This window comes from Pseudopipra pipra, chromosome 4, assembly GCF_036250125.1.
Source record: "Pseudopipra pipra isolate bDixPip1 chromosome 4, bDixPip1.hap1, whole genome shotgun sequence".
NCBI lineage: Eukaryota > Metazoa > Chordata > Aves > Passeriformes > Pipridae > Pseudopipra > Pseudopipra pipra.
The window spans coordinates 47,799,850-47,825,662 of record NC_087552.1 but is presented as its reverse complement, the minus strand read 5'-3'; positions in this window follow the sequence as shown (position 1 = coordinate 47,825,662).

Genomic DNA, 25,813 nt, shown 5'->3' with positions numbered 1-25,813 from the left:
TTATCATCCATGTTCTGCACAGACATTTTGCTGATATGATTAGGACAATTGCTTTAGTTTGAAATGACAGAAAAATTAAATATGTTCTCCTGAGCTGTCAGATTTCAGGCCACATCAGTTTTGCTAGCTAAACTTACTTAGGGTTTAAAGAGAAGCTGTTGCAGCTTCATCTACTGTTAATTGCAGAGGAGAATCATCAGTCTTCCAAAAACAGATTCTGATTTAACAGTGGGGTAGCATGGTATTTCTCAAATACCTCCATGAGGCTTTAAAAAACCCTGCTGTTCAGAGAAATGAGGGCAGCACACATGGAAATGTATCACTGCTCACTGCATCTCCAGCTACCATGTGGCATACCCTTACATTTCAGATTTTAGGAGCATGGCTTTGTGGGGTGGAAGTGTAAGGAAATTTCCTCTTTAAGTGAGACAAAAAGCCTACTGTTATGGAAATTTGTGTGGCCCCAAGCAAGCTGTCAGCAGTGTTTGCCACCCAGGGCCAGAAACTCTGAATACCAACTCAATCTTGAACAATACGACATGTTGCACATCTAATGATAAAACTGGTGGCAAAAGCCATGGTGAGTAGCTGAAGGAGTCAATCCACAGCCTATGCAGAAGGATTGAGGAAAGTGTCTCAAAGCACTGTTATTATTTTCAATCCTGTAGCAATTTTTGTCAATGAGGTATCAGTTGCCCGAGACCTGGTACAGGCATCAAACAAACAAGATCCATAGTTGAAATACATAGAATCAGAAAGAAAGTAATTTAGTTGGTTGTTTTTGATTTTGGCTTTGGTTTTTTGTCTGGAATATTTATTTTGGTTGGAAAGGGCTGATTTGTTGCAAGTGAAACACTTCCACTTTGAAAGTGAAGAGTTAGGAAAAAACCCCAAACCAAACCAAGACTCAGGAGAACAAGGAAACTATGAGAGAATACTGGTTGGCATGGCAATCACATAATATAAGCCTGGCACCAAGCTGGTTTTTAGACTTGTATACATGCAATATTAATAACCTAATGAATATTAATTTTGTTTACAATTTTTATTTCTAGTTAAAGTGATTGTTCTCCACTATTTTGCACTTATTAAAAGAAGGAATATATTGTAGTCTTTTGTGTCACTCTTTGTTCATTGACCATACCTGTGTGTGTGCCTGTGTGTGTGCACAAATGTTGTGAAGAGCCTAGAGGTTTTCTTCAAGAGACAGTAAGATCCCAGTCTCTTTTCCTCCCTTTCCTACAGAAGTATTAGTCTCTGAAGCAGGATGAAGTGCCCACAGTGCCAGCTATACTGAAGAGCCAGATTTCCATTTAAAGCCACTGGAGATGGTACATAGACAATATCTCCCAAAATCCTGTCCATCAAGCCTGTATTTGTTTTTGTGAAAGCAGTCAGGATGACACAAAACCAAAACATTCCCCAGATTAATGAAATGCTGAGCACTTAAAAACATTTTTTCCATTCCATTAATGAGCAAAGAAGTTTCCAAACTAATTTTTCTAAATGCATGTTGACAAGCTTTGCAAGGAAAAGCATTTTATTGTTTTACTCCTCAATAAAACAAAATTGCTTTCAGCCTAAAAATCCTCAAAATTCTGGTTTAGAATAATCTTGCTAAAATTCTAGAGGCTTACAAAATGCTGTGCAGTGGAATGGAGACCACTTTCAGGAACCAACAACTAAGTGCAAAAAGAGCACCTGTGATCCGCTTTGTAGTTCACAATGCAGCAGCAGCAACAGCAGACCTCAAGAGCTGCAGTCCAAGCTGATTCTACAAGGGTATTCATGAGATGCCTCTGCCTGTGTGCAGAGTGCCGGGAGGCTCTCAGGAGAGCACAGAAGGAATGAGGTCGCTGTCAGGTCAAAGCCTGGCTGGGTGTTACTTTTTTCTTGACTTCTTGATTTAGAACACAAGGAGGCCAGCTATATCTCTGACTGTAAATTCTAGGTTTTTCTGGTGAGACACTACAAGAAGTGTCCCGTTACTTTAATTTGCCAGATATTTCCATGCCCAAGTCATACAGCACAAACAATGAAGTGGCTTTAGATCCCATTTGCTATTGTGTTTTATGTTTATCATGAGTATATCTTCCCTGTTGTACCATTAACTTTCTTTCTCCCAGGTTTTCTTTATAAGGTAGTGGCCAAATTTTCTGGTTTTCAATGTGTAACCGTTACACTATTTTTTAAATTATTTTCTTGGTAATGAACAGACTATACTCCTCTCTTTAGTATTAGGCCTTTCTTTAAACATCTACTTCACTGTACATTCACACATGTACAAAATTTTACGGTGAGATCTCCACAGCTAAAAAGCATTACAACTAATGTTGATGAAGATACTTGAACTAAAAGCCTGAAGATGTCAGCAAGATGAAAAGCATATGGTATAGAAATAATGTCTTAGCTATTCTAGGTACATAAAATATTGTAAAGAACATCTGCAATGTGACCATCAGGTTCAAATTAATATTTAAGCCTTTTTTTTGAATGGTTCAGGAAGCAACAATACTTGGAAGGGTGAGGAGAGAGGGGTTGCATGATTTATTTTAATTTATTGCTTATTTTGGGGAACAAGAGTGAGCAAAGAAGGACAAGAAGGGAATAATAGTGGAATTTCCTTTAAACTATTGTAGAAATATAATAAAAGGGAAGCCTGTCCGTTTTAGTAGCTGGATGATTTCCAAAAGGCTACAGTACAAAACTGGATATGACACCTTGCTAGTCATTCATATTTTTGTGTTTATTTAAGAGTTTAAATTCTTGTGGAAATAGTGACATAGAGAGACTATCACATTAAAATCTTTGCCTACATTGCTGACAAAACATCTCAAGAGAGGCTATACAGCTTGACAGGTAAAAGAAATATTTGATAAGGTGATTGAAGAGCACAAGGCTAGGTACAGGAGAGGAACCTGTTTTCCATACGAAAACATGGCTGTTGAAATTGTTGCTGGCAGGAGAACAGGTACTCCAGAAAGAACATTTTAAATAGTTAAGGAGGGAAACAAGGCGTTTGCTATTTCCTTACTTTCATAATTGCATTTAAGTTACTAGACTTATGACTAGTCTCTGGCTTCAGCCATGTGCTGATGATGAGGAAGATCTGCCCTCACCCAGAAGTTTAGCTTCCACCGTTTGGCTTCCCCGCAGAGCTGTCACTTCCAAGAAGGGCTGCCTGCTTTTTGATCTGCCTGCAGCACCACGTTACCTCTCTGTGCTGGGTCACCAAAGGCACTTCTGGCCAACAGAAAATGACATGATGCTGCCATTGTCTATTAAACCAATTGAGGAAGATGTTAAAGGAATAAAGTGTTTAAAATATTCATTAGTTTTTAGAAGCACGTATATCTTCTTAATTAGCTTTGTCACTGGATCAAATTAACAAGGTTTTAATGACAGTTAGTAAGTGATACATTCATTAATTTAGGAAATGATTCATTTTCTCTGACTTTTCAAATTCTCTTCTAATAAAATAAATTCTGGCATGCATTTTTCAATTAGGCATGATGTCTTTATTTCACATGGTGTAATACCGCAGCTTGAACACCAGGCTAGGATGAGCACATTAAAGCAAAAAAAAAGGGATTTCTTTCAAATAATTGTGTGACCTCTGAAGTCAAGTTTTTATTTTCCAAAAATATTTGTTCGTTCAGTTTTGGCTAAAGATTTATCTGCAAATTTAACATACTTACAAGTCTTCCGTACAAACCTAAAATATGCTTAAGTATCACTTGATTAATATTATTTCTTAGATACTTTCACATATGCACAACATCAGCACTATACAAATAAAGAAACAAAGAAGGAGATTAATCATAATAAAGAGCCATTATTTCATCAGTATGTGATTGCACCAGCTTCCTGTCCAAATCAATCAAACTGTTCACATGAGTACCAGGCTAGAGCTTACTAAAACATATTTATCATGATTATGCATTTTTCATATTTATGCAGAAACATGCAAGAAGGTCAAGCTAGCACTCTACTAGTAGTTTTAAAACCACAAAACTTTCTGTTTTGTGTTTGAATCTCCAGCCTAAGAAATTGCATAAAATCTGTGAGGTGTAGCAACTACAGGAATCCATACAGATTTGCTTTAAGGAATATAGATTTTTTTTCAACAAATTATATGAAGAAAAAAATAAAAGTACAGTATTAGTTACAGTATTAACATGCAAATACCAGCCCTATGTACTGAGGTTGCTCTGATTACCAGAAAAGTCATGCTTGTAGAAGATGCTCTCCTTTTCACATGCTCTGGAGTCTTTAATTAGCCTTTAATCAAAATGTGAAATCTTAGCCATAAATCTTGGCTCTAGAAATCCTCTGTGCTTCCCAGATGGCTCTTGACATAACATCAATCATCTTTCCAGTCTTGAAAACCTCTTTATAGTTAACAAAACTCTGATGATTGATTACTGAGATGTTAAATCTACTTCCAGTTTGCAGTGACTGTTTCAAGTCTCAGTAGATAGATGTAGCCATGTGACATTTCTCCTAAGTAGCTGTGGTTTTGCTTTTTGGCAGATGAGCAAAATCCTGCATCCTGACTGCACAAAGCTATGCAGAGGCTGCTTTATAAGAAAACCCTAACATGGAGATGGAGGAGATCCTTTCAGTTTAAGAAACTTCAAACCTATATCTCCTATTGTCTAGGAGAGCATTCAAAATGCAGTTCATAGGTTAGTTTACATTACATGGCTAGAAGGCTCACCTAGATTTTGGTTCCCTGCAATAACAACAATGCAACAGTTAATGGTGCGTGGAAGGAGGGAGAGAGAGAGAGGGAAGGGGACTATCTGATCACATGAACCATAAAAATTCTTTGTACCCACAGGAGCTTTAGTTCTATTGTAGAACAAAAGTCACAACTTAAGAAGTCCACTTGGGAATAGAACAGGTGACTTTAGGTTTTGCTGAGTCTATGGTGTCTTAAAATAGGGGGTATTATTCTCAGGCTTGAAATCACCACACTTCCCCATTCCTTTCTACTCTGTTCTCAGCCAGGAAGGAGCCCTTCAGTCACATCTAGGTACTTAATTCACATGATAGTTTGTGGAGGGAGTCAGGATCCTACCCCAGGGCTGTACTCACTCAGCAGAAGGCCTGCAAACATTGAGTAAACAGATGCTCAGCACCACTTTGACACCAAGACAAGATGTTGCCCTGAAAATCCCCGCCCTTGTATTCAGGACATGAAAAGCTTCAACTCATAGCCCCTGTTCAGAGCCCCAATTCTGGAACCAGAACACAGCATTTTGTGACCACTTTCCACGCAGAGGCAAAGCTCTCCAAGGAGAACAATGGTGTCATTTGAAATATGCAGCTATTCTGCTGCGTGCTGCATTCACACACTATCCTCTTCTGTTTCATGCCTGTCAGATTTTTCTTTAGCACTCTCACAGCAACTCTCAGTACTGTGCCTTATAGTGGCTTTAAATATACCTTCAGGAAAGCAAGTATATTTAATATACTCAGTGATACGGCAGTGACCATTTGAGCTTCCTGGGATAATTCTTGTTCCTGTCCTAGAGAAAACAGAAAAAGCACAAATTACTGGAAGCAAAGCAATCTCCAAAATTTCTTAGGGCAATTTCATCCCACAGAAGTGAAAGAAATTTGTGCTTTGCAAACTGCAGAAAGCTGGCTTGAAAAAAATTTTTTTAACGTGTTTTTCAGTTCACGGAGAAATTTGAAGCCTCATGAGTAGGAACATAGTGTTTGTGTAGCTTGTTAGAAGCCATATGGTATATCTTTTAGTTATAGGTCAAGTTTTTAACAGCCTGTTCTTCAGTGTGCTGGAGCAGTATAAATCAGGAGCAGCTTTACTGTGCTTGGAAAGTTAGGACCTGTAGTATAAATCCAGGCTAGCAATATAATGGTGGCATATCAAGACATATAAATACAGCAATAATGCTACAAAGCAATGATTTTCTCAGCTATTAGAACTGGATACAGCTATTAGAACTGGGTACTGGATTTGCATCTAGTTATTAAAAAATTCTCCCTACTGTTTCAAGAAAAAAATGTCTTTTTTAATATTTGATTAGGTTACATTTTACTAGCAAAACTCTGTAATATCTCTACAGGGAGCAGTATACAAAAGAGCCTCTTTTTTCTGAAAAAGGCAGCACAAAACTGTTGAAAAATGAAACACAGTTTTATGCTTGTTAATAAACCTCCTACTCTGATCCAAAGCGTGGGGATGAGATTATATTTTTACTGCAATAGAAGTGAATTGCAATTTTTAATTGGGATCTTTAGGTCTTTCTGTAATACATAAAGCAAATAACCATGAAAAGTGAGCTTGAAATGCAGAGGCAGTACCATACCTCTACCCACACCTTTGGTTAGCGTTTGGTCAGCGAGGCGTTTGTGAGAGGCGTTTGCACAGCCCTCCAGGCTCCTCAGCTTTGCTAGACTCTTACCTACTTTGTTCTAGCTTTTGCTTAGCTTTGTAGTAGTGTGTGGTGCAAGACATGCCTATTTCCGCAACTCACAGTGACAAGACAAGGTTATTCTGTGCCGAGCCAGCTGCCTGTGACTGTGGGATAAAAATGCAGTCTGGAGGAATGGAGGCATGGGAGACCAAGCATCCAAATGTTAACACACACTGTATGTAGTTCATCCAGGTGCAAAATGAAGAACAAGCAAGGTGTACAGCAGGTACAGAAATTACTCCAAGCAGATCCCGAAGTGAGAAGGAAAACCCCCATTGACACACTCCTTTCTGTGCAGAGCTCAGGATGCTGATGCCTCCCTGCAGCCATCCCTGCTACTGAAACCAGCCATGGCAGGACTAGGTGAAACAGCAGGAAGAGGAAGCCCAAAGAGGAGGACATGGCAGTGAAAGGTTTGTGTGGGCAACATAATGCATTCCATCATTTCATACAGACAGCATTAAACCTATCCATTTCAGGGTAATTAAAGTTTTATAATGGTGTCACAACAAAATTCTATATGTTAATAATTTTATCTATCTCAGTTTTCCATGTGATCTGCTCTTTTCCAACTGAGCAGCAGTATCTGGAAATTATACTGTCATATGGCAAATCTAAGGACATCTGCAGAGGAAGGACCAATGTACTCATAAGGTGCTTGATTCAATTTTTTTTAATATCCAGAAGCTGCAAAAAATTTAATTTTTTAGGGCTTCTGTCCTGCAGAATCCAGACTATTTTTTTCTAAATTAAATTGGACCCGGGGAAAGGAAGAAAATCTCCCTGTAAAGATTAGGCAAATACGAAATAACATTAGAAATGACCTGCTAAATGCTTTACGAAGTCTAATTTCATGATACATCTGCTGCTTAACTAAAACTGTATTACACTGCAAAACAATGGCAGCTCAATCTGATAATTTTCCTGGTGTCATTCCTTACAAATTACTTTGTCCTTGAGGCTGTATGTAAGGGTCTTTAAAGCAAAAGGGAGTCAGTAAAGATTGGTGCCATGGGAATCCCATATATAGGGTAATAGGGGAGACTCTGGGAGTAGTAGTGGCAACTGGAGGGAAAGAGGACTAAACCTATGACTTTTTTTAAGGTGTTATTATCAGAAGCTCAGAAATGCTGGGTGAGAAAAGCTTCCACCCCTTCCAGCCGATCAGTTTTCTTCCAAAAGTGAGATAAAATCCAGGACAAAGTGGAAAGGACAGCAGGGAAGCATCTTGCTTTGGCATGAAGAGTGGAGAAGGATTTTCAATTAGCATGCAGAGAGAGGCTGATCCAAGGCACCTTTCACAGGCTGTGGAAACGGGATGCAAAGCCAGCCCTGGAGGAGGCGATTATGTCTGCAAGATTTCTGGACTTAAGTAATTTTGTGCTTCGATTTTCATGGCCCATTTGGTAGTAAGTGGACCAAGTGAATTTAAAGAACCTGCTGTGAAAGGATAGCTCAAGGTGTTCCTTTGCTGTAAAACAAATTTTCTTTCTCGTGCACATACTCTCATGCACACTTACCCACAGTTTCTTCTGTGATACAGAAATAAATAGTACCCATTTTATTCAGTTAGGTCTGTAATTGCATCAATTTGGAGGTTTGCACATCCTTGATAACCCAACTGTGAGGTTACTATGAAAGAGCCTCCTAACTTCCAGCAAGACAACAGCATGCTCAAAGCTGTGTTTGATTATGCTGCAGGGAGTCTGTGATGTTGTTGTGGTTAAAGAAGAAAATTAACTCTATCCCAGTCATAACCAGAACAGATGTATATTGGTGCCATCAAAAAAACCAAGGCTTTCTTCTCACTGTATTTGAACCCATTGATTTTGGCTAAGTCATAGGAACAAATTCTGTAGGACAAAGGGTAGGGGATGTCTTCCATTGCAGAGATCAGAAAGTAGTATCATATAATTCCAGTTATCAGCTCAACAACTTTCATACAAATCAGAGCAAAGTCACATGTTTGAGGAGCCTTGGCCACACCTGCTGCTGCCAGAAAGCTGTTCTGCTGCCTCAGCACCATCCAGATGGACGCAACCAGGTGTTGGCTGTGCCCATGGTTCGAGCCAGCTGCGTGCAAACCACACTCCAGAAGCCACGTAACCGCATTAGTGCTGGCTGTGCCTGCAGGGGAGAGAGGCCCTCCAGCCCAGGGCATGCTGTCACCAGCAGCCACTCTCCTTCAGAGGCAGGATATGTTAGAGTGATGGGGAGGCCGTGTTGGGTTGAAAGTGCAAGTTCCTACGTCAGTTCCTCAAGACAAGATCGTTAATTGCTAAATATGCCACAAGCCATAGTTTTTTCATAAATATGGTTTTCATGGACACTTCAAAGTGTTCACAATGCAATCAAGTATTTAGATTCTTTCCAAATAAAATGTATTTGGTGGCTATAACTACCAGGGAATAATGCTTGGCTTTGGTCAGTTCTAATGCATATGTAGATTTCTGCCTATGCATAATCAAGGATTTTAAGCATTTCTACACTTAAAGTTAATCCATCATTTTAAGTGATAAATCACTTGTCTAAATTGCTAAAAATTAATCATCATGACAGCATAGAACAATCATATGACATATTGGTTTCTTAGTAAAATATTTCTGAAACTTTTTAAATATGCTATTACATGAAGCATTACACCTTAATAGCTATAAATAATACGGTGAAATGAAGATAAAAGTCAGCAGAAACACAGGAAAATAAATTTAATGACAAGCAAATGTTGAAAATGTAACTGTCTACTTTTTGTACTTATTGGTTGTATCTAGTAAAACAATAATCATAAGGATTTGTTTTGAAAGCAAAGTCTTTTATTTAGAAACTCATTACAGAGCAAATATTTTAAATTTTAAAATAATTACTTGAAGTGCTTTTATTGTTTTTCAAAATGAGCAAAAGATTCAGAACAGAGCAAAAAAACACACAGGAAAACCAGGAGAAATTTATTCCTGCCTCAAGTAATACTTGACTTTAAGAAGAAAAACAGTCTACCTCTGCTACAAGTATTTGCACTGGCAGAGAAGTGAGCTTTAGGAGACAGTTTTCATGGTCAGTAGCACTGAGTTTTTAGAAACACATTTTCTTTTTATTTGAATTTGTCTAGTTTAAGTTTCTGGCCATTGTGATGTGTCATGCAGGCAGCTCACACCTGCCTGTCACTGGTTTGCCCAGGTGCAGATTTAGCTGAGACGTGGGTGCCGAGGGACCAAACCTGGCTCTGCAGGGAGTCAGTCCAAGCCAGCCCACTGGGTCAGACCACTGCTTCAGGGGCTCATCTCATTCCTCCACATGTCTGGGGAATCCTACTCTCCCATTATTTCAGACAATTATTTCAGCAGGCAAACTAGGTTTTCCTGTTCATTAACCATTCATTCACCTCTTCTTTCAGTCTTCACAAATTTTCAATGTTATTCCTTAACTCAGGAATAACTTCCTTGATACTCCTCTTTTTCATACATTCACAGATTAATAATGGCTCTTATGGCTACTTGTCCAGTAGTTTGCAGTGGGATTTCATTGTCAGTTGGCTTTCCATCATAAAGCTGCAGAACTTTCAAGTTTTCTGTTTCCTAGGATGCTATACAACAACCTGTAAAAATGATCTGCCTGCTCTCAATATCTGTTTGTGTAACTATATGAAAAATACAAAAAAATTGTATTCTTTAGACTTGGTTGGTATCCTAACTTTTGCTCAGACAACACTAGTTGTCCAAAGACCTCTGAAGTGAGGATAAAATACCATATTTTTATTAAAATTACTCCTCATTACTCCAAGAATGAAAAATATTTTTGCATTATTACAGAAAATATTATCTCCAGTACCTGAACTCCTCTCCAAAAGAGAACAGAAATATGTAATGAGCAATTTTACCTTTGGTAGATTAAAATTAAAAATTCAACCAATTGCACCTAAAGTACTCCAGTACCATGGTCAGAAATTCAGATAATTAGAACTTCTGGTGTTCCCAGTTTCATTTCCCTTTACTTTTGCCTTTCAAAAAATGTTCCCTATATTTTCTGGCTGTTTCTTAATTCTTGCTTTATGATCTTCCACAATACTTCTAGGTAAGCTTTTTTTTTGTTGTTATCACTGGATTGTGGGTTTGGCATCTTGTAAAATGCACTTGAATGGCTACTAATTGTTATTTTCATTGTTCTGTTCTAATCCTCTCTCCACTTGAATTTGCTGACATTTGGTTTTGAACTTTTGGACACTGCTCCTTGTAAACCACCAAGTATGACTGTTCATTGGAATGTTCATTACACAGATCATATTAATATAATACACATATATAGTAGACACCAGCTAATTATACATCTTGAGTTTTCTTTAAAACTTTGGCCTAGGAGTATTCAAGATCATTTGCTACAGAAAAGCAGAATGAAGCCTTAGAGTCCACCAGTTAATCATTTCCTTGCTGAGACTGAAATTAAACAGCTAGGAAATATTTCTTAACTAGGAAATATTTTAAAAATAGAGAGAGCAATGCTGATGCCTAGTGATAAAGAATGAAATACAATCACAGAATCATAGAATTGTTAAGGTTGGAAAAAATCTCTAAGATTATTGAGTCCAGCCGTTAATCCAGCACTGTCAAGTTCACCACTAAATCATGTCCCCATCTACACATCTTTTAAATCCCTCCAGGGCTGGTGACTCCACTTCCCTGGGCAGCCTGTTTCAATGACTGACCACCCTTTCAGTGAAGAATTTTTTACCTAACTTAAGGCCATTTCTTTTTGTCTTATTACTTGTTACTTGGGAATTGTCACAGGATGATGAAGAGTGAGCCAAAGATGCACCGTAAATGAGAAAGGGGAGGGAATGGAAAATCACTAAAAGCAGAAAGATATAGCAAAGAGTGTGAATAACTGTGTTTCCATGGTGACTGGCCAAGTAAGACAACACCTCATAGAAACAATAACTAAATTGAATCTTTTATTTCAAGTTGTTTAAAGCCTTCAAAACTAAACTTCAAAAATAAATTCAGCTTTTTGAGATTTCCTCCTTGTTTATTTTACAATATTAGAAAAATTCAAAACTCCACAAAAATTTAGTTTTGAGTTGGAGAAAGGGCAGATAGATACAGTGATACGTCTTGGGACATAAATGAAAGCAATAATTTATGACAATCTTTTCTAACAGTTATTTTTAAGTGAATATCACATTTTGGACAAGAGAAAATTAAGCCTTGGGAGGCAGCAGCATTCAAATATGGATACACTAGATGAAGGATAAACTTTGCAGCCTTTTTATTTGACAGGGTAGGAAGGAGGTAATCGGTGAATTAATCAGGACAGAGGCTTTTATTGTCAAAATCTTTCCTTTTTCTCTGTGTGTTTGTATGTGTGTTGAAAAAAAATGGAAAATCTCAACTGGAAGGAAAATGTTGGTGGAAGTAGACAAGGATACAAAAACAGTCTGACTGTCAAGCAATGGGATTTGAGAAAAGGCCAAAGAGTGTTATCATGGAATGAAAATGTCTCTCCTCATGAGAAAAACTAGTGACAAGCACATTAATTGAAAAATCAGTGACAAATATATATTACTGCAAGAGAAATTACTCGGGAATCAAAAAAAAAAAGGAATTTTTCCACAAAAGGGTAGGTTTTACTGGAAAAAGGAGAAAATTGTGAAGAAACAATTTTTACCTGCTCAAGTCTAAGACTGACAAGGATGCTCCCAACTTCTTTGGAACAACAATAAAATAGGATCTATTAGCCCACAAATTTCCAGTCCTATTACTGACAAGAGATCACAAGATCTTACCATTCCTTTATGAGATTTTTATGTACAAGCAATGAAAGGAGGAAAAACTCAAAACCTGGCTTTTAGCAGGATATATACAGCTACCTGAGCCTGGCTTTTCCAACAGAAGGTTTGCAAAATCATTAAATCGCTGTCCACTTGAAGCACTAGGACATGGGTAAGCATGAGTTGAAATCTGAAAGGGAAGAATGCATAGAAAACACCCTCAGACAACTATGCTTTCACTTCCTTCAGGAAAAAAGACTACATTTCTAACCAGATGCTGTCCAAAGTTCATTATAAGACATTAAACAAGGTTCCACAGAAGCAACACACCCTGGAAAGCTGCTTCCTGTCCCCTCCAGCATTGCTGTGGGAAAAGAAAACCTGAGTGGCAGCTGCCCTGTGAAGGAAGGGCAAGTGGCATGGTGCTGGATGAATGAGGTCTCAGTCTCACACAGGTCAGTAAGAGGGCTGCAACTAAAGTCCTTAAAAAATCCTTAACAAAACCTGTCCAACACAAGGAAGCTTGGTGGGTTAAGAAGCACAAGCAGAAGATGAGTTGGGACGTGTGTCTTAATGGGATTTTGAGGTTACGTCCACCTAAAAATCTGGAGGCAGGTTGTACTTACAGCTGTTGAGTTATTGCCAATTGTTTAATTCCCAATTACAATCTGGACAGCATCCCTTTATTTTCATCAAACTATGAAGCCAAAAGCCTTTCTTTTTTGATTAATGTCCTTATAGGCACATGCTACATGAGTCAGCATCATTCATGTATCAAGGTATCGAGAGCTGAGCATCATTCATGTATCAAGGTAGGTACAAAATGCACCATGAAAAGGTTCATGCCGAGATCACGTATTACACCAGATTTCTTTCAGGAACAACAGTGCTTTCTGCTTTCGACATAAATATTTATTTTACAGTAAATATTTGATTTTAAAATCATTAGGATTTAACAAGTCCAAATTATTATACCGAAGTGGATAATGGCTAAATCATGTGAGAAATTTGTACGAACACACATAAGCCAAATTTTTGGGAAAGAAACTGTTGCCTACTGAAGTATGGGTATGTAACTACAGTTCTTAAGACTAATACAGATTTTTCTGTGCTTATATAATGTGCAAATATCTTTAAAATACATTATTCAATACAGTTGTCATTTCTGTTTAAAATATTCAATAGAGTTGCTATTTTTGTTTACATGTACTTTCAGTAGACTTGGGACAATAGAGAAAAAACACAGATGATTTCATTATTTGCTCATAAAGTACCACATCAATTCTAAGAAAAAAACATTTCGGCTATTATTTCAGTTCCTGCTCCAATGACACGATAATTTTCTCATCATCATTCCTTTTAAGAGACTTCAGACAGCGTTTTTGCTTATCCTTTTTGCCCGGGCTGCGTCCATGAGTGATCAGGCAGCACCATCTGCTGGACATTTTTTTCCTCCCTATGACACCTGATTGCCTTTTTTCTGAAATAATTTGGCAACCAGGTGGAGGCAGAGCAGAATCAGCTGAGGTCTGTGCGAGACCAAACGTTCCCATGGGCTCTCTGTTCCCCATGGGTCTCTTGGATCATGACTTTTACCTCAGATAACATGTTTAAGATTCGTTAAGTAAAAGCTAATTTTTGTTCAGTTTCACAGAGTTATTTCAAAATAATTAAGGTAACTTAATAGGATTTTCCATGCCTTCTACAAAGATGTACAATCATATAGAGTGGTGTTTAAATGTTTATCACTATTTCAAATGGAGGGAAAATGGGATATTGTCTGTTACAGTTTGCAAGATATCACATCTCAAAGCTAGCCACATATAGAAAGTAAATAAAAAATTAGCAGAGGACTTTCCAGGAGGGTATGCATATGTTTTGTAATATGTGAGCACAATCCCAGGCAAAAACCTTTTCCACCATCTACTCATTACAAAGCAGGCACCGGCTTTCATCTGCCATGTGAAATCCTGTCTTTAATCTTGGCACCAGATGTCACTAGTTGCCTAATTAAAAACTGCAACTTCGTGGAAAGAAACCATTCTGCTGCTGGGAATCCCACACATATTTAGTAGTCAAGAGCCTAGCCTCTACTAAATATTGTTTTGCTGCTCATAAAGGAATATATTTGGTGTGCACCAAATCCCTCTACAATCATTTTAATCCTTCATCAATGTTAAGAATAGACTTAATGTAGTTTAGAAGGGAATAGGATGGGGGATATGGCCACATATTAGAACAGTCATTAAAAACAGTAAACCAGCAAAACATATAATATATTTGCATATATGAGAAGGAACTGAAAGTGTCAAGATTCTTCTGTTTGAGGTACAACGCAAATTGACAAGGAAGATTTTGTCCCCAAACACACATTTCTAGGGGCTTGATTGCTCACCAGAGTTCTACTTGAAGATCAAATAAGCCAGAAGTTATTTCACCTCCTGCTGCTGCTCATTCCTGCATCTACAACAACCTCTCCTTCTGCAGGCAAAAGCAATTATGAGGCCAAACTGGTCTGAGGAGCTTATTGCTTCCTGCTACTGTTGGATCATTTTCAACTTGGATTAGGTCCCCAGTTCAGTTTCCCACACAGACAACACAAACTTGTGCTGGCACACAGAGACAGGACAAGAAAATCTCTGCACATGGATAATATAATGGTAACACACAAGTCAACAGAAGATGAGCATCTCCCTCTCTCTGGTGACTCCCAGACCCCTTCCTCACTAACACAAAAAAACCCCAAATCTATTCCAAGAATGAAAGTTTAAAGCTCTTACTTCAAAATGTTACTTCTAGTATGAGATGTACATTTTTATTATATCATATGCATGAAGAAAAAAATTATTTTATTAAATCTTTTGCCTTTACAAAAATTACATAAACAAGTTCAGTCACAAATTGCTACCAGAAATACCTAACATATTCCACTCTTCTTAAGAAAAAGGAAAATATTTTAGAAAAATAAAACAGAAAAATTCTAAATATACAGTTCTAAATAATAATTCAAAATACAGGTTTCAACACATAACATTGCTAAACATAATGCTGGGAACAAATCCTTTTCCCTCAGCCAAGAGTTTACTGAGTTGCTGTAAAAAATAAGATTGCATCACAGTGGGGTTCTAACTATAAGTATACATCAGTAATGAGCTTACATCTAAAAGCAAAACTAAACAGTAAATGTGGTAGTGGAGCATTAAGCATTATGGATGAACATACTTCTATCTGAAGTTGTCAAAAGAAACCCCAGAACATATTTTGAAAAAATTATTCTTTCCATAAAATTATTTTAGAAATAAGACATGCTGTTACTAATTCAGAGTCACTCACACAATCAGCAAAAGAAACCAGAGACTTAAGTGGTGGCAGAAGTCAGAAATCAGGAGATGACAGGCTTAATATTAATACAGCCAGTTTTGAAGACTTCTGAATGTAGATCAGTGCAGAACAGACTGCTGTCTTACATAGATTTTGTGCTGTAAGGAAAACTAAAATTGGGATTGTTATCTGATAAAAATATTAAAAGTGTTGTCTTGACAACCTTAATTTAGTTTTAAAACTGATTTATCTTTTCTTGGTAACTTTAGAGGCATAAGAACATTTCAAAACCAATAAAAGTTTCTCTTCCAACAGTTTGTACCAGTTTAATCAAAGTGCAATTAAACTAAATTTTAATTCTGTTTGATGTGACTGATATTTGTAAATTGGGTCTAATATACCCATTTTCATTTATTTGCAACCAGTCAGCTGTGTAGTTTAAATTACTAAGGAACATGTCCCTGGGTGTCATGCATTAAGCCTCACATTATGGCTACTGTGTGGTTTCATTTATGTCTGAGATGCAACTATGGTGATATTAACACAAAGAAATTTTAAAACCCCTGATTGATTCAGGAAACTGGCATAATAGCTGAGCATAATGCAAAATTAAGATACTTTAAAAGACCTATTGTTTTCCCTGTTATGTTTCTCTGTCATGTTTCTGTTATGTTTATCACTTAATTGGTGCATGTTCCACTACTTTGTCTTTTATCTCCAGTTTCCAAATCAGACATGTTTCTCATGTAATCAGTCCTGGTTTTAATGCCACAAGTGAATTTATTAGCAGCATCTCTATGGAAGGGACATGGTTAAATTTGAGATGTACAGGAATATTTATCAGCACTCTGCAGTTGCCTACTCATTATGACCTGATGCAAAAGTCAGCTGGAGAACTCCAGTGTAGTGGTTTGGACTTTGATTTTCCCCAGAGGCTGAAAAAGTGGTAGACCCCAAGGGGTGGAAACCCTTGGAAGTTTTGAAGTTCTGCCAATGGGCGCTCCTGCAGAAATGTAAACATATCACAACCAGACCGGAAGAGAAGAGTTGTAGTTTTGGTTGAGAAGTGGTGGCCATGTTGTGAGCCACGAGGTAGGGGCTCTGTGCCCCTTGGGGCCTCTGGCCCCCTCCCAGCCCCTGGCTGGGGGGCTGCAGGGACCTGGAACAGCATAAAGCTGGGCTAAGTGCCTGTAGTTATGCTGGGAGATGTTTGTCTCCATGGGCACAGACAGCAGCTGGGACTGACCAGAGAAACGGTGGCAGAGAGCCAGAGATAAGACCTGAACTGAAGAAGCAGCAGAAACAACATGCAGCACCGGAGAGAAGACTCCTGGAAAGGGAGAGAGAGAGAACCAGCAGCTGAGAGACAGAGTTTGGGGTAAGACTGTACCAGATTCCCCAAAACTCCCTTGAGACCCCTCTTGGAGAAGAGGGACATGGACTCCTATTTTAGAGGAGCCTTGGAGTATGCAGCACTGGAGAGAGAGAGGAGCTGAGAAGCTCAGAGCGTCCCGGGAGCTGGACTGGGACGGCCAGATGGAATGCAGGGGGAGTTGACCTTGGCTCCCCCCCCTCGCACTGCTGCCGCGGTGGCAGCCTGAGAGACAGGGCACAAAGGCCCTGCAAGCAAGGAGCTGAGTCTCCTGCAAGAGATACCAGACCTTCACGAAGACCCCCCTGTGTCTTCGTGATATGACGTGGTGATACGACCTTGTCTGGGGTTACGAAGCCCACGGAAGACCCCTCGGTTGAGGCGATGGGGCCGGGGGAATTTGATATCTCCCTCGTTGGTTGCTGGCAGAAAGCCAGCCACAACTGCTGCATGCATGAGACAGAGCAGAAGAGCTTTGGTAAGACTGAATTGAAAGCTGCCTTCAATGTTCTAACTCAAGAGGAGTGAAGATCTACAAGGAAATCCCCTGAAGGCTCGGGCTCGGGGTTGAAATTTCCACAAAGTAAGAACGAAAATCCTGACTGCCACACTTAAATCTGCTGCCTCAGGAAAATGAAGGACACTAACCAGTGCCACAAAAAACTGAAATGAAGGAACTGTGGCCTGAGGAAGTGACAGAAAGACTTTTCTCTTTTCTTCTTGGACTTTTATTTGGAGGGGAGAGGAGACCTGATCCACTGTAAATACTATATGTCATGGTAGAGATAGTTGTGATCATGTGTATAATGTGATGTTATATTTATTTGTACAGTCATTGTAATATATTCCCTTTCCCCCACTTTGAGTCTGGTGTGTTTTGTCTGGAAAAACCCATCTCACATTAGGTTGAGATGTGGGAGGGGGATGGAGCTAGGGAATTGGATTTGGGGACTATCTCAAACCATGACATAAATGGTAGCAGAGGATGGTTGCGAACCATCAGGGGGAAAAAGAGATAAGAGCCATGATGCTTGTGGTAACTGAAAGAGTTTTCCAGACAAAACACAGACTGTACCATTGTAGAGTAAGTGTAAGGCTATAGTAATGTAAGTTAAGTATTAAGAGTAGAGTTAAGTTTGTGATAATGTTTTATTGATGTGTAGTAGAGAGATTTTGGTTATATTTTAGTTTGTTGAAAATTGCATGTTGATTAGAGTTTTTTTTAAGTAGTTGTGATATGTTGACAATTTCGCAGGAGCGAGGGGTGGAGTGTTGTAGTGGTTTGGACTTTGATTTTCCCCAGAGGCTGAAAAAGTGGTAGACCCCAAGGGGTGGAAACCCTTGGAAGTTTTGAAGTTCTGCCAATGGGCGCTCCTGCAGAAATGTAAACATATCACAACCAGACCGGAAGAGAAGAGTTGTAGTTTTGGTTGAGAAGTGGTGGCCATGTTGTGAGCCACGAGGTAGGGGCTCTGTGCCCCTTGGGGCCTCTGGCCCCCTCCCAGCCCCTGGCTGGGGGGCTGCAGGGACCTGGAACAGCATAAAGCTGGGCTAAGTGCCTGTAGTTATGCTGGGAGATGTTTGTCTCCATGGGCACAGACAGCAGCTGGGACTGACCAGAGAAACGGTGGCAGAGAGCCAGAGATAAGACCTGAACTGAAGAAGCAGCAGAAACAACATGCAGCACCGGAGAGAAGACTCCTGGAAAGGGAGAGAGAGAGAACCAGCAGCTGAGAGACAGAGTTTGGGGTAAGACTGTACCAGATTCCCCAAAACTCCCTTGAGACCCCTCTTGGAGAAGAGGGACATGGACTCCTATTTTAGAGGAGCCTTGGAGTATGCAGCACTGGAGAGAGAGAGGAGCTGAGAAGCTCAGAGCGTCCCGGGAGCTGGACTGGGACGGCCAGATGGAATGCAGGGGGAGTTGACCTTGGCTCCCCCCCCTCGCACTGCTGCCGCGGTGGCAGCCTGAGAGACAGGGCACAAAGGCCCTGCAAGCAAGGAGCTGAGTCTCCTGCAAGAGATACCAGACAGTCACGAAGACCCCCCTGTGTCTTCGTGATATGACGTGGTGATACGACCTTGTCTGGGGTTACGAAGCCCACGGAAGACCCCTCGGTTGAGGCGATGGGGCCGGGGGAATTTGATATCTCCCTCGTTGGTTGCTGGCAGAAAGCCAGCCACAACTGCTGCATGCATGAGACAGAGCAGAAGAGCTTTGGTAAGACTGAATTGAAAGCTGCCTTCAATGTTCTAACTCAAGAGGAGTGAAGATCTACAAGGAAATCCCCTGAAGGCTCGGGCTCGGGGTTGAAATTTCCACAAAGTAAGAACGAAAATCCTGACTGCCACACTTAAATCTGCTGCCTCAGGAAAATGAAGGACACTAACCAGTGCCACAAAAAACTGAAATGAAGGAACTGTGGCCTGAGGAAGTGACAGAAAGACTTTTCTCTTTTCTTCTTGGACTTTTATTTGGAGGGGAGAGGAGACCTGATCCACTGTAAATACTATATGTCATGGTAGAGATAGTTGTGATCATGTGTATAATGTGATGTTATATTTATTTGTACAGTCATTGTAATATATTCCCTTTCCCCCACTTTGAGTCTGGTGTGTTTTGTCTGGAAAAACCCATCTCACATTAGGTTGAGATGTGGGAGGGGGATGGAGCTAGGGAATTGGATTTGGGGACTATCTCAAACCATGACATAAATGGTAGCAGAGGATGGTTGCGAACCATCAGGGGGAAAAAGAGATAAGAGCCATGATGCTTGTGGTAACTGAAAGAGTTTTCCAGACAAAACACAGACTGTACCATTGTAGAGTAAGTGTAAGGCTATAGTAATGTAAGTTAAGTATTAAGAGTAGAGTTAAGTTTGTGATAATGTTTTATTGATGTGTAGTAGAGAGATTTTGGTTATATTTTAGTTTGTTGAAAATTGCATGTTGATTAGAGTTTTTTTTAAGTAGTTGTGATATGTTGACAATTTCGCAGGAGCGAGGGGTGGAGTGTTGTAGTGGTTTGGACTTTGATTTTCCCCAGAGGCTGAAAAAGTGGTAGACCCCAAGGGGTGGAAACCCTTGGAAGTTTTGAAGTTCTGCCAATGGGCGCTCCTGCAGAAATGTAAACATATCACAACCAGACCGGAAGAGAAGAGTTGTAGTTTTGGTTGAGAAGTGGTGGCCATGTTGTGAGCCACGAGGTAGGGGCTCTGTGCCCCTTGGGGCCTCTGGCCCCCTCCCAGCCCCTGGCTGGGGGGCTGCAGGGACCTGGAACAGCATAAAGCTGGGCTAAGTGCCTGTAGTTATGCTGGGAGATGTTTGTCTCCATGGGCACAGACAGCAGCTGGGACTGACCAGAGAAACGGTGGCAGAGAGCCAGAGATAAGACCTGAACTGAAGAAGCAGCAGAAACAACATGCAGCACCGGAGAGAAGACTCCTGGAAAGGGAGAGAGAGAGAACCAGCAGCTGAGAGACAGAGTTTGGGGTAAGACTGTACCAGATTCCCCAAAACTCCCTTGAGACCCCTCTTGGAGAAGAGGGACATGGACTCCTATTTTAGAGGAGCCTTGGAGTATGCAGCACTGGAGAGAGAGAGGAGCTGAGAAGCTCAGAGCGTCCCGGGAGCTGGACTGGGACGGCCAGATGGAATGCAGGGGGAGTTGACCTTGGCTCCCCCCCCTCGCACTGCTGCCGCGGTGGCAGCCTGAGAGACAGGGCACAAAGGCCCTGCAAGCAAGGAGCTGAGTCTCCTGCAAGAGATACCAGACAGTCACGAAGACCCCCCTGTGTCTTCGTGATATGACGTGGTGATACGACCTTGTCTGGGGTTACGAAGCCCACGGAAGACCCCTCGGTTGAGGCGATGGGGCCGGGGGAATTTGATATCTCCCTCGTTGGTTGCTGGCAGAAAGCCAGCCACAACTGCTGCATGCATGAGACAGAGCAGAAGAGCTTTGGTAAGACTGAATTGAAAGCTGCCTTCAATGTTCTAACTCAAGAGGAGTGAAGATCTACAAGGAAATCCCCTGAAGGCTCGGGCTCGGGGTTGAAATTTCCACAAAGTAAGAACGAAAATCCTGACTGCCACACTTAAATCTGCTGCCTCAGGAAAATGAAGGACACTAACCAGTGCCACAAAAAACTGAAATGAAGGAACTGTGGCCTGAGGAAGTGACAGAAAGACTTTTCTCTTTTCTTCTTGGACTTTTATTTGGAGGGGAGAGGAGACCTGATCCACTGTAAATACTATATGTCATGGTAGAGATAGTTGTGATCATGTGTATAATGTGATGTTATATTTATTTGTACAGTCATTGTAATATATTCCCTTTCCCCCACTTTGAGTCTGGTGTGTTTTGTCTGGAAAAACCCATCTCACATTAGGTTGAGATGTGGGAGGGGGATGGAGCTAGGGAATTGGATTTGGGGACTATCTCAAACCATGACATCCAGTTAATATCGGTGGGATTTGGACCTGACTATCAATTAAGCTAAATAAAATCCAAAGAAAACTCACCAAGACAGATCATCTTATCTATAATACCTTACAGTATTGTAGCTATCGCCTGATTTAAATCTGCTTTTTAAAGAAAACTTTACCTTAGAAAGTTGCATATTGTGCAGCATTTTTCATATAGCGAATCTGCAAGAGTATGACTGAAAACCTGCAATATGATTGAAAGCTATAGCTCTGGAGAAATGTTAAGAGTAAGAAACAAAATATCAGTAAATCTCATGATAGAAAAGCTGCTGTCAGGTTCCTGGGACGTGTTAATTAGTTTTAATGTCAGTCGTTCAAAGATGATGATACTGTAAAGCCATAAGGCCAGTTCTTTGAGAGTATTTAGGCACGTGAAGATGTAAATAGGTACTTAGCCGAATTTTCAAAATGCACGTTTAAACCTGGAGTACTTTCACAAACTTTACTCCTAGGTTTCTGCATCAAAAGCCTTTGGAAAGCCAATATTGCCTCAGCTAGATCATGTTTATCCACATGCCTATTGACCTCTTCAGGGAAACTCAAGAATTCCATGACGCAGGACTTACCTTTACATAAGCCATGCTGATTCTTCTCCACTATATCATATTGACCCTTGAATCCATCCATTGTCCTTACAGTTTCTTAAAAATATATGTATTCTTAGGATCTCTACACATGCTACACAGGCACTGACTTCTGTAATGTGTTATTCATTATATATTATAAGTTAATTTAGACTGTAAGTTCATCAGGTCAGTATTTTTCTCTTGCAAAAAAACCAGCACTTAACAAGTAACAAATATAAATAATATAGCATGAGAAATCATTGCATTTCTCCTTTACACTATTTTTCTGGTTTTTAACTTCTAGTGGATTAAAAAACATTCAGAAAGACTCAAACACTTTTGATAACATAAGAAATAATATAATGTAATATTGTTACATGAAAGTGACTTAAACTATGTGAGGCCAATATCCCTGCTGGATAACAAGAATTAAAAAGATTGGGAAGAGCTTGTGCAGTCACCCACACCACAAACTGAGCTCCTTCTGTTCAAACTTCCTCAGATGCATCAGTGGGGACAAAGTGACCATTGGCAAAGTGTCACTTGCCCTCTGAGCCATACAGTGTCCTGGAGACCAAGTACTAGGCAGCCACCACCTGCAGAGTAGATGTACCCAGGAAGGGTTTGAAAATCAACATTTTTCAGAAGAAAGAACCATAATTACTCCACTTTACAGAACATGAAAGAGATGTACAGTATGACATCTTGCTAAAGATGAGAGTATAATGCCAGGATTAAATTTTGGAAGTTCCTGAATGTCCAGTCCCTTTTCAGTATATTTTGCTGTCTTCTGCCTTATTTTGTTCATCATTATTGTTCTTTTAATGCTTTTAACTGTAGAAGAAAATGACACTGAGATTTGACTTATCTCACACCATTAAAATCCACATGTAAGTCCATTTCCATTCGTAGTTTTTGTTAACAGAAAAGTGAGAGAGGGGCTTACACACAAGACTTAGGTTTTGTTTGTGAGGATGCTCTAATCAAAACACAGAACTCAGCTTGAACCTTGCTGGTGAAAGCTTGCATTCCTCCTAAAAATGAAGAAGGACTTATTTCGGACGGGAGGATGTATTCATCCTGACCATGGAGGAGTTAGTGACCTAACTTAGTTAAGCTGAGCAGACAGCTAATGTGCTGCATATTCAGCATGACCTTAAGGCTGGGCTGTGCTGAACCAGATTCCTTGGCTGCAGGACAACCTTAGCCACCTCACTGCAACACTGGAACTTGTGGGCAGCTCCCACTTGGTACCAGCAATTACACCACCTGCACAACTTTGCCTTTATCTAAAAGTACAGGAAGAAGTTCCCAGCTGAATATTCTTTATGGATTATTTTCTCATAAGACAAGTATATAATAGCTTGTATGTCTAGAAAGAAGAAATCTCTGTCCATTGAAGGGATATGGAGGGGTATGCCATGGGAATATCCATTGGGGTCTCTCTGATGCTATAAGTGTGCCCAGCATCTGAAGGGAATTTACTCACCATCTATAGTCTTATTTTTATGATATCTTATTAAAGAGCTATCTCATTAAGTCATTTGTTATCAGTCGTTTCTTCAGAACACTGCACCATCTCTTTCTCACCTCCACAACTCTGTTGCTGGTGAATAACAGATTTGCAAATGAGTTTGCACTGATTTAAGTAAAATTATAAATTAAGATATAACTTCAACTTGTGCCAGGAATTCTTTAACTCAAAATGCACCTCTAAATCTGATATTTGAATCATTGCACATTTCACTGCCCCTTTTTTTCATCTCATGAAAGGAACATCCAGCTACTTGCTTAAAAAGGTACTGTGTAAAAAATATACTGAAGATGTGAGGTACTATGAAGTACAAAATATTGTCATTGGAAATTCAAGGGGTACATTCGTCAGTCTGGAAACTGTTGCTCAATAATCTTGTGCAACCATAAACAGACCATCGCGCTTCCTTCTGAAGCAACTTCATGAGTCTGGAAAGACCCCTCAAGCCTTTCTCACTTGATTTGCTTCTTCAGTAATGAAGTTCTTCAAAGACAACCTAGCCTAGAGGTGACATCAATGCACCAAGTAACTAAAGCACAAAAACTGAGAAACAAAGCTTTAACATAAAGACCAGGTGGAAGCTCCACATTTACCTCTGCCAGGGGCAGCCAGTGTGCCCGGCAGCAGGGCATGCCTTTAGTAAGACAGAACTGTTACTTTAAAAATGTGCAATCAGGTCTATTAGGGAAAGCATCAATAATTAAAGTTAATGCCTGGAAACTGGCATCAGCTACGGGCATGATGACTCAAGCTCTTGGAGACCCATTCATTACGTACAACTACAAAAGCTAGAAGTTATAAAAAATACATGAATAAATTCTTTAAGTATTAACACGCTACTTCTTTAAATGTTTGTTCTGACCCAGGTGGCACTACTCTGACTTTTTCTGCAGCTTCTTTTCACTTAAATGACCTTAGATTATTGTAGCTGTCACTCAGGATTAAACAAATTACTCTCTTAAAAATGTATTATTGAAGGTTCCTACTTAGAAAATGCTCTCTGGCATCCTCTCTTTAAACTCATTAAAAAATGTTAGATTCCATAGCAAAATTTATAATCTTAAATTTAAGTCTTTTGAGCTAGATATGCCATTTGCTGAATTCCCTTCTGGGCTCAGCAAAATTAAGTAAAAACAAGCTAAGAATTACAGAAGAGATTCCTGTTTTGTGTCTCCAAACCTCACCAAAGTGAAGCAGGTAGACAGTTCCACAGCATATCTTTTGTTCGGGCGTGGTGGCACTCAAGTGTCTTCCACATTAAATCAACAGCAATAACAAATTAAAAAAAACCTTATGGAGGCTTGGGTATTTCTCACGTGGTAGAGTGAAAACTTTTTGTTCTGAGATTTTTGGGTTTAAGTTTCTAGATTACATTCATTTCCTGGTTTGCTTGAGTTTGCTTTTAGAATGGTATTTCAGGATTCCTCATTGATGGGTTGATTTTGGTGTTTTTTTCCTCCCTGGTAGGGTTTGAATGAAGTTTATAAATTCACAGACTCACAGGTTGTCAGGAATAATTCTCTACTTCTTTCCATACTCAAACTTTTCTTTTCAGAGCAAGAGGAGTCAGTAGCATTTTGCTGATGAAAGAAGAGCCAGATGCTTCAAAAAAGAGAGTTTGAACCCTTCTGCAGTCAAATACACTGAAATTGCAAGCTACCCATCATTCTTTCTCAAAAAGGTAATCTTGAAAAAAAAAAAGAACCCAGAAAAACCAAACTTAGCATCTGCGGAAAAAGAAACTGAACAAGTTATAGCTGTATTATATTACTTTCTCCAAAATAGAAAGAGAAATATGGACATTATAGAAAGTAGATGTCTTGATTTAAAAGGCATATAGTGAAAATTTAACTTTTTAAAATAATCACTATGTTTAAACACTGCTACCAAGTTTTAAAAAGAACCAGTTCTTCCGCTCGCATACTACTGCATTTGTTCTAGGTTTTATGGACCACCCATCTCTTACATGTCTCAAGTTCAGACTGCATCATTATTGACAACTGGTCATTATCCTACCAGCTAAATGTTACAGCATCTTCTTATTGTCCCATTATACATCCATGAATCAATCACTGTTGATACAGTGCAGTACTTTTTTTTTTTTCAAATATATATACAATGGGTTGGATTTTTAAATGCCATTTACATCCTCCTCTGCAAAATTATGGGGTTGAATCCTGTGATAGTTCGAGAAAGCTTGCTTGTTCTGTAAAGCACTGAACTCTCAGTTTCCACTGAAATCAATGATGGTTGAAAGACTCGGTGCACACCCCTGACTCAGAGAATCAGGCCCAGAAAGCAGCGCAGGGGGAATTCCTTTTCCACAAA